The sequence below is a fragment of the Cinclus cinclus genome, chromosome 18, assembly GCF_963662255.1.
Source record: "Cinclus cinclus chromosome 18, bCinCin1.1, whole genome shotgun sequence".
Lineage (NCBI taxonomy): Eukaryota > Metazoa > Chordata > Aves > Passeriformes > Cinclidae > Cinclus > Cinclus cinclus.
The window spans coordinates 10095514-10103980 of NC_085063.1; positions in this window are offsets into that span (position 1 = coordinate 10095514).

Below are 8467 nucleotides of genomic sequence, written 5' to 3' on the forward strand. Positions count from 1 at the left end.
GTCATCGCCTTTGTGTTTGGCTTTCTTCTGTTTTATTCTGCTTTACTGTGACAGCATCATGCTCAGATCTTGGAATATTTTCTCTAGAGTTCACACCTCATCTATCTCCTTTTGGAAGACAGTGGGTATAAGGATTTTCTCTTTATTCTTTCTCTTCTTTTTTTTTTTTCCCAAGGCTGAAAACATCACAGTAAACAACCTATTTATTCTGATGGTCTTGGAAGCTCTCTCTACACCTCCAAGAAGGTCAGAGAAATGATTCAGAAAGAGAAAAGGAGAGGGGAAAAAAAAATCCTCCTTTCTTTTCATAATTGCCTGTATTGTTACCACACCTTCTTAGTGCTATGGTGTTGCAAAGACAATGCAATAGACCAGTGCAAAAATAAAGATGCACTAAAGAAAAATAAAATGGATTTATTTTTTCAAGCTGATGTTTTCAAGTACCCTTAGTTGTGTCCATTCTAGCTCATAAACACAAACAAATGAAAAGATGATAAAACATAAATTGCCATAATTTCCTGTAAGAAGTACAGAACCTAAGATTATACAAAGAAGCAAGAAAATATCTCCTAGCTCTTGTGAGTAGCAGTGTATTTGCTCCCAGCTCAGGGTCAGTGATGGTAAAGTGAGATTGACAGGGTAACCAACCCCTGAAGGAGGTTTTCCATTTTGGTCAGTCCAGCTAAGCCATGCTTGCTGCTTTGAATGAGCTCAGTTGCACAGAAAGATCTTATTTTTTTTCCCTGATTCTGCTTATGTGTTGGTTTTATCTGAGCAGCTCTGCAGATGTCAGTGAGACACATTTTGTTTTGAGTTACATCAGTGTAAATCACAACTGATCCAGTGAACTCAGAGATATCCTCTTTGCAGAGAGAGCTGTGACACAAAGAGTTTGGTGCCATGGTGTTGTGACAGCTTAAAGCCCCTCCATGAGGAAACAAAGTCAGGCTCAGCACTGTCCTGGAACACATTTTAAAAGCATGTTTGTTATTGCACAGAAGACAGCATTTGCCTTGGCTGTGAACAAGAAACCCAGATCTGTAACAGCTAAGGTTTCATTTCTACCATTTATCCAATGAGCTTCCCAATCCTCTTGCACAGATACCCTGCTGCTAACATAGCAGTCAAGATCAGAGCACTTAATCAATCACTCACTGAGGACAAATATGTGTAATCTAAATTAGAACAAACCCAGGCATATTTTATATGACAGCCGTACAGATTTTTAAGAAAAAGCATTGGCAAGAAAATTGCATGAGAACAAAATTGTTTTGTGTTTATGCTTGAAGTGGTAGATTTCCTAAAAGCTTCTGTGGCATTAGGTAGCCTTGAATATACAGGGGCAAAATTCAGCTTTCACTGCTTTCATTTCCATATTTTCATCAATAAACCAGGGATGCATTTGGTCCCTCTGGCTCTGAAGGAGAAATCCTGCTGCAGACCTCAGTATGATGTAGAGTCCTTCTTAAAAACCTTTCATATTTTATGATCACTGTCGATTCTCTTATGATCAGTGTTGGTTCAGGCTTTCATGAATCAAAAATCAGCTCGTGGAACGCATCTTAGAACAACCTATTTGTCTGCAGGTAGCAAAGGAAAGTGGTACTTTGAAGAATAAACCCCTCTGCCTTCAGAACGAAGCTCAGGCTGCACACGAGGCTGGAGCAACTTACAGCTTCTATTCAGGCTCCTCTCTGGGCATGCTGGGTGACCTTGTGTTCTCCTATTTTCCTCTGGGGGAGATATTATTTATCCCTGATAATAAAACACAGGATTCTTCAACTGCAACTCACGGTTTAATCTATTGTGTCAACTTACACAAGCTCCCTTGGAAAAAAAAGAAAGATCAGAGGCAATACAAGGAGTAAAAAATGGAGCATCTTTAACTGAAGCTGTACAACTTTCATCTGAGGTCAGGCCCACATTGCCCTGCCTCTGCAGGGTGGGATGGCCAGAGAGGAGCATCCCAGAAATGGCCTTTGAGAGAGGGTGGCAGCTCCTGCACAGCCCACAGTGCCCATCAGGCTTGGAGACCCTTCAGCTCTGGGTACAAACCCACAGGCTGAGCCCAGTCTCTAACAGGGCAGTCAGCACTGCCTCCTGAAAGGAGGAATTCTGAAAAAAAGCTGGAAGTACCTGTGCAAACATCCCTTCTCCCTGCAGCTCTGCAGATCAGGCTCTAAAGAATTGCTCTGTTGAAGTTCTGTCTCTGCTTCTCCAGAAGGAGCAAACAGTCCCCAAAAGTTCACGCATCACCAAACATCCCATGGAGACTGAATTTCAATTTATTGCCCTATCTTGGGACTGTAAAATATCCATTTCAGTTCCTGCATGAAAGCAGGTCTGATCCAGAGTGCAGCAGGACTCATTTTCTCTCCTCTGACTTGATTTTGGAGGGACCTGTGAGATTTTCCAGGGACAGCTGTCAAATTCTTCTCCCAGTCAGCTTGCTGAGGTGAGGCATTGCTGTCAGCACTGTTGGCGTGGGCAGGTCTGATCAAATTTGTTAGGGAGATATTGGTAAAAGCAATGACCTAATACTGCAATTAAAGGCAACAGTGAATACTTATTCCCAGAAAATTCTGGGAAAAGCAATACAAGATTTTGGAAAACTTTATCTTGGGTATCCTTGCAGGGATTTGTATTCCTACTTGCTTAATTTTGCACACAGAGGTAAATTAAAGATTTCACTTGGATCTCTCAGCTTCCAAGACCATATCTGAATGTGAAGCTTCTTTCTGCTTAAGGACAAGACAGAGACTCTGCAGGTACCAGTGACCTGGAAGCAGGATTCCCACTTTCCACCATCTATACAATTTCCAGAAATCACTTTGCACTACATTTTGAATTTAGATGCTCAGTTAATTCCCACACAGATCCCTGTTGGAGTGCCTCAGTGCATGGCCTGGCTATTTTTATACATATATATTTTTTTAACTTTATTTTTTTTAACTTCTCAAGTTTTGACTCAGTCACTTGTCTGGGAGGCTGCTATGTGAAGGTGGAGGCTCCCAAACAGGATCATTTTTCCCCTAACCTTCCTGCACCACTGGGAATAATAATTCCTCGCAGGGCTGTTGCACAGCTTGATTCATTAAGGCTTATGAAGTGCTTTTAGCTCCAGCACTGAAAGGCTCTGTGCAAGTTATTTTGGACTGCTCAGGTGTTAGGAGGAGAGGCGTTGCAGAAGGAATACAAATAAATCAAGAGAAACTGCCCCTTCCTTCCATGCATCCCCTGCCCCCGCACTGTTCTCCATCACTGTTGGTGTCAAACAGTTAATTTACAAGCCCAGCACTTTACAAAGCCCCTGGAGCACCAATTGTCCCTTTCTCATGCAACATCAGCTCCTCAAAACAGCCAGCTGAGTCTCCGGGGTCAGCCTGCTCCTGCCCTTCCCAAGGCAACTCTCCCCGGAACCGCCTGGCTATTTATTTTTGGACAAGTCCGATCCGCCACCACCCCCCCTGCAGCAGGATGCACTGCAAAAAGCCCGGGGTGCAGGTGGCTGCTCTGAAATGTGCCATGTGCTTGGTCCAGGAGGGAGCATTCGGCTGGGGAAGGTGACCCAGGTATCCCAGGCAGCCCACCACCACCCGTGAGAGCATCCCCAGGCAGCGGCAGGGAGCGCTCAGCCTGGCCGGACAAACCGGGAGAGCGACGGGCGAAGGAGCAGGCTCGTGCCTGGGGAAGGTGAAGGCGGTGGATCTTTCACACGGCTTTTTCCCCCCTCCCTCCCTCACTCCCTCCCTCTCTCCATCCCTCCCCCGGTCTCCCTCCCCTCCTCCAGTCTGTTGCACGGGAGCTGCTGGCCATGCTGTTCCAGTTCAGGGGCTCCTGCAACAGAAAAGATCAGCTGTTGGAGAACCCATGGAAAGCCCTGGGGGAGAGCCATGGCCGCAAGGTAATCAGCAGGCAAAGTTATTACCATTATGCTGCTAATTAATTCCCAGCTCATTACGTTTCCTGTGGCTAATTTGTACTCGCCGCTGATTTGATTAAACTCATCTCTATGCTAATAAATGTGTTTTCCATTTGTTTTAGCGACTGTAGGAAGAGAGCCCGGTATTTACATATTTTGACGTTTATCAAATAAAACGCGGCGCCTGAATTAATTCTGCTCTGATTTATAAGTGGAGGGGGGAGGAAGGGGAGCGAGGGGATGCTGAGGGTCAGGCGCTCATTGCGTGGCACAGTGAGCCAGGGGGGCTGTGCTGCTCCTCACATTCCATCCCCCCCGGCCCCATCCTGCCCGGGGATGCTCCTGCAAAGCGATCTCCACCTGCTCAGCCGCTCCCCTGCCTTTTATTTCCCCTTCCCAGCTAAGTTTTGGGATGCGGGGCTTTGATTTGTAGGTACACCGCACGGTTCAGCGACACCTCGTCAGGTGGATTTCTCTTTGTCTTTCAGAAATTGATCTAAATGATGATTAGGTTTACACTGCAGCACCTCATTATAAGCAGTGACTGTGTTTCCCAGTCCTGTTCGTCAGGACTCGCTACAGTAATATCAGACAGCTTGAATTTCTAATCGAGGAGAGGAACAGGCACCTTACCATGCACACAGATTTATTTTAGGGATTTGTTTTACCCTCTCTACCCCAGTAACTGGCAGGGCAGAAAGCTGCCCTCCAGCATCTGCCTTTTAAACCCAAGACTAACTCTTTAAGGGCAGATCTTCAGCAAGTGAAGCTCCACTCAGAACACTCCTCCTGTTTCCCGCAGTTAACTGCTGCAGTATCAGAAAACACACCGAGAGTGTAAATCAGTGGGATTTGTGCATTAACATCACTAAGGGTTTGTGAAATCCAGCCTTTCCTTTTCCCAGGAAAACTGGCAATGGTCACCAAGCTCGTCCCCTCTCTCTGCATGTGTGTTCATACGTGTCATCTTCTGTCGGTGCGCAGCCATCTGTGTCACACGGGATGGAGGCCAGAGCCTTGCAGGAAGCATGGGCTGGGGAGGGCTGAGGTGGGAGCAAGGCAGGGAAGGGTTCCTCTTCTGGGGCTGGAAAAGGCACCGTGGCTCAACAGGGATGCCTGGCAATCCAGGGAGATCTAACCCATCCCAGTCCTGCTCGGTTTTGTCTGGAAAATTGGCTCAGCCCAGCAGGGATTTGCTTTCCCTCTGCATGCTCACTTCGGGCTGGATTCTCTGGTTTCTCTCCCAGGTTCTCGCAGGTCGCACCAGTGCCTCGGGGCAGCCCACAGCTTTCTTTCACACTCCCAGTAAAACTTTCCCAGTAAAGAGGCGCCCCAATGACGCCACTTCTCACTCCGGCAGTGAGACACCTTCCACCACCGCTGCTTCACCCCAGGCAATCTGAAACAGCTTCATTGCTTAAGTAACAATTAACAGCCCTGTCTTTTGGGAGTGCTTCTGGAGCGCTGCGCGTCCCCTGCTCCGGAGCCGGCGCGCTCCCGCCGTGTAACCCGGACTGAGAGCATCCCCGAGCTCCTGCCCACCCCTCCTCCTGCTGCGTGCCAGGTGGCGATGGGCTGCACCGTGCTGCCAGCCCAGCCCCGGCTCAGCCAGAGCCGTGCTGATGCTTCCTCTCCTCTGGCACTCGCTCCGAGGGCGCACGCACGCTCCTGTGATGCTGCTCGGGATGCACGGGAGGAAGGTGTCCCGCTGGCAATGCAGCACTGATCCCTCAAAGGGCTGATCCAGCTGTGCTGCCAGAGCGTGGCAGGAGGTCCCTGGGCTGTTTTTAAAGCAGGTCCCCAAAGAGGAGCTGGCAGAGCCCTGCCTGGCTCCCTGCTCAGCTCCGGGCGTGTGCCCGAGCCGTGGGGGCTGCCTGACCTGGAGCCCTGCCTTGCACCCAGAGTCCCAGCAGCTCTGCAGCATTGCCTCAGCATCTCTTCAACAACCAGCTAAGCCGTGCAGCGGTGGATTGCTGGACGTTTCTCTTCCTACAAAACCTTTTAAGCCTTTGCAAATCGGGGAGTATTACGGACAAAAAAAATCCCGCCTTGTTTCGCGTTAACAGCCTTTGCTTTTCCTGGGGAAGGTGGGACAATAGCCACACGCTGCATGGTATCAGTGTCACAAAGAACAGAACCAAAAGGCTTCAGCTCAGGACAAATAAAAGTAACATTGATTCCTTTTTATTTTTCCCTTTTTTTTTTCTTTTTTTTTCTTTCCAGCTGGTATCAATACATTAAACAACCACGCTGGAAAAGTGAAATTGATTCAAGGCCTTCAGTGCTCCCTGCCAAAAAAGCCTCCTGCAAGGATCTATTCTGTATTGAATTACAGTCTGGAAAAGTTCAATAGGTTATTGTACAAACAGAGAGCAAAAGCCCGTCAACAATGGAGCCAAAGTGATTGTGCAGCTCCTTTGTGCTTGCCAGCCCCACGCCCCTCACGAGCTCGGATGTTAAATCAGTTTAATTAAAATGGTGGGCTTCAAATGCCTCACATTTTTTTAATGCATGTCCCTGTGTAAAGACATGTAGGCTGAGGTTTAAAGCCACCTGCCTGAACTGACAGCCCCTCCATCCCTTTCTTGGTGCTAAACTGCAGCGGATTTTTACAGCTGCTGAGCATTTTGGGCAGGTGCTGGGGCTGAGTAGGATCATCAGCCCTATCTGGAGCAGCTCCGGGTTTGAGCAGCACCCTCAGCCTCAAGCTGTGGTTGTGTTCCCCTTTTGCAGGCTGGAGCTGTGCTTTGGGGCTCTCTCATGTACAGGACTTGGTTGTGGGACCCTCCAGCTCCAGTGTCCTCCAGGAGGGACTGGGTGCTCCCCAGAAAGCTGCGGAGTGAGGTCTCTGATGCTGCAGCAGGTTTGTCACAGGGCTCACCACAGGGTCTCCTCCTCCAAGGAGGCGGGAAGCGCTCGTGAGCTACATCAGGGTCTCTAAATCCCCCTCTCCATCTCTAATTAAGATTCAAATTGAGTATAGAAATCATGTGTAAGTAAGATGCTAATTATTAAAGTCATTGATCTCCCAGACAATAAAGCAGCCTCGCTTTTCTGGCTCTGCCCATGTTTTGAGGCAGCTCTGAACCCTCACCATTGCGAATACCCAGAATATCTGTAATACACATTGGAGAAGTGTGAAAATGATTGATTTTGTAGAGAGGTGAAGTCTCCATCTTGCTCTGAACAAAATTTCTACTCCAGGCCCAGCCCCAGACAACCCTGGCAGCATGTCTGGCTCTCTTGGTAGCTCAGCTCCCTGTGATGACCATTAAACTTTGGTCTCCCAACTCACTGGACATCTGCTTATGCCCTTGGCCATCCTGCACCAGTGCATTTATTTTCTCATTGGAGTAAGTGGGATTTACTATTCAGTGTATTTAATGGGATTTACTGCTCAGTGCATTTAATGGCCTCTTGTTCCCAAATTCGACAACTTTCATGGTTGAATATCCTACCTAGGAGTTACAGGGGTTGGGGAAAAGGTGCTCTTAGTTTGAAAAAATATATGAAAGAATGGCTGGAAAACTACAGAGAGGGAAAAATCTGTGGAAAGCAGAGCACAGCCAGTATGGGGTCAGGCTGGAAAGTAGGGGGCAAAGCCACAGGGCTGGGAGGATGAAGGTGGCCAGTGCTTTAGTGGCCACAGGAAGGACAGACTCACAAAAAAGAAAAGGCTTGGGCTGCAGAAGAGAGGAATGCTAGCCTGGAAACGCAGAGTGCAGCACCACACTGCACCAAAACGCTGGAATTAACATCAAAGCAGTCCTGGAGCAAATGAGATTACGGTATGCATGTTAATGAGGCAGCAGCACTAATCAGCCAGGATGCCTCACTGGGAGGGCTGCAGTGCCAACTTGTGATTTTTGTTGTCAGGCTGGACCCAGCTTCCATTTGTAGTGAAGATTTTGTTTGGTTTTAAAAGCATCAGTATTTTTGTGGGTTTTCAGGCGATCTCAGATTTGATTTGATTTCTTCAAGTAGATGTCTGGCCCTTCAGGGTACAGAGAAGAACTTGGAAATGGGATTGAAGTGGTCCCCAGGGCCAAACTGAAAACCTCTCCAAAGCCAAGGAGCACATGAAAGTTGCCCAAAATGCATTTTACTCTATTTTAAAACATCGTTATTTTTAAGCCAGTCTCACCAGTTTGCAGGGCTGAGTGCATGGCTTTGCTCACAAAAGGCAGTGTGTTTTTGTGCCAAGCTTTCCTGAGAAACATGAAGCCACTCAAGATGTGAAGGGTCCAGTTCTCCTCACATTTGCAGCGGGCTTTTCCCCAGTGCCACAATGCTGGTTTTACAGTTATACTCCCCCATTAAGCTCCAAAACTGGAGCTTTTCAATGTCAAGAGCCCTCAAAAGAGCAGTTGCTTGGGAGATACTTGGCTTCAAGCAAAAAGCTGTAAAAGGGGCAGCCCCTCACAAGGGAGGCTTAGCTGGGCTGGGGGAAAGGATGGCAGGAAAGTGAGGGTAAGGAGGGAATCCTGAGGAAGGAAGGAAAGAACTGAGATAAGGAAAGTCAGATAAGCTGCTCACAAGCATTAA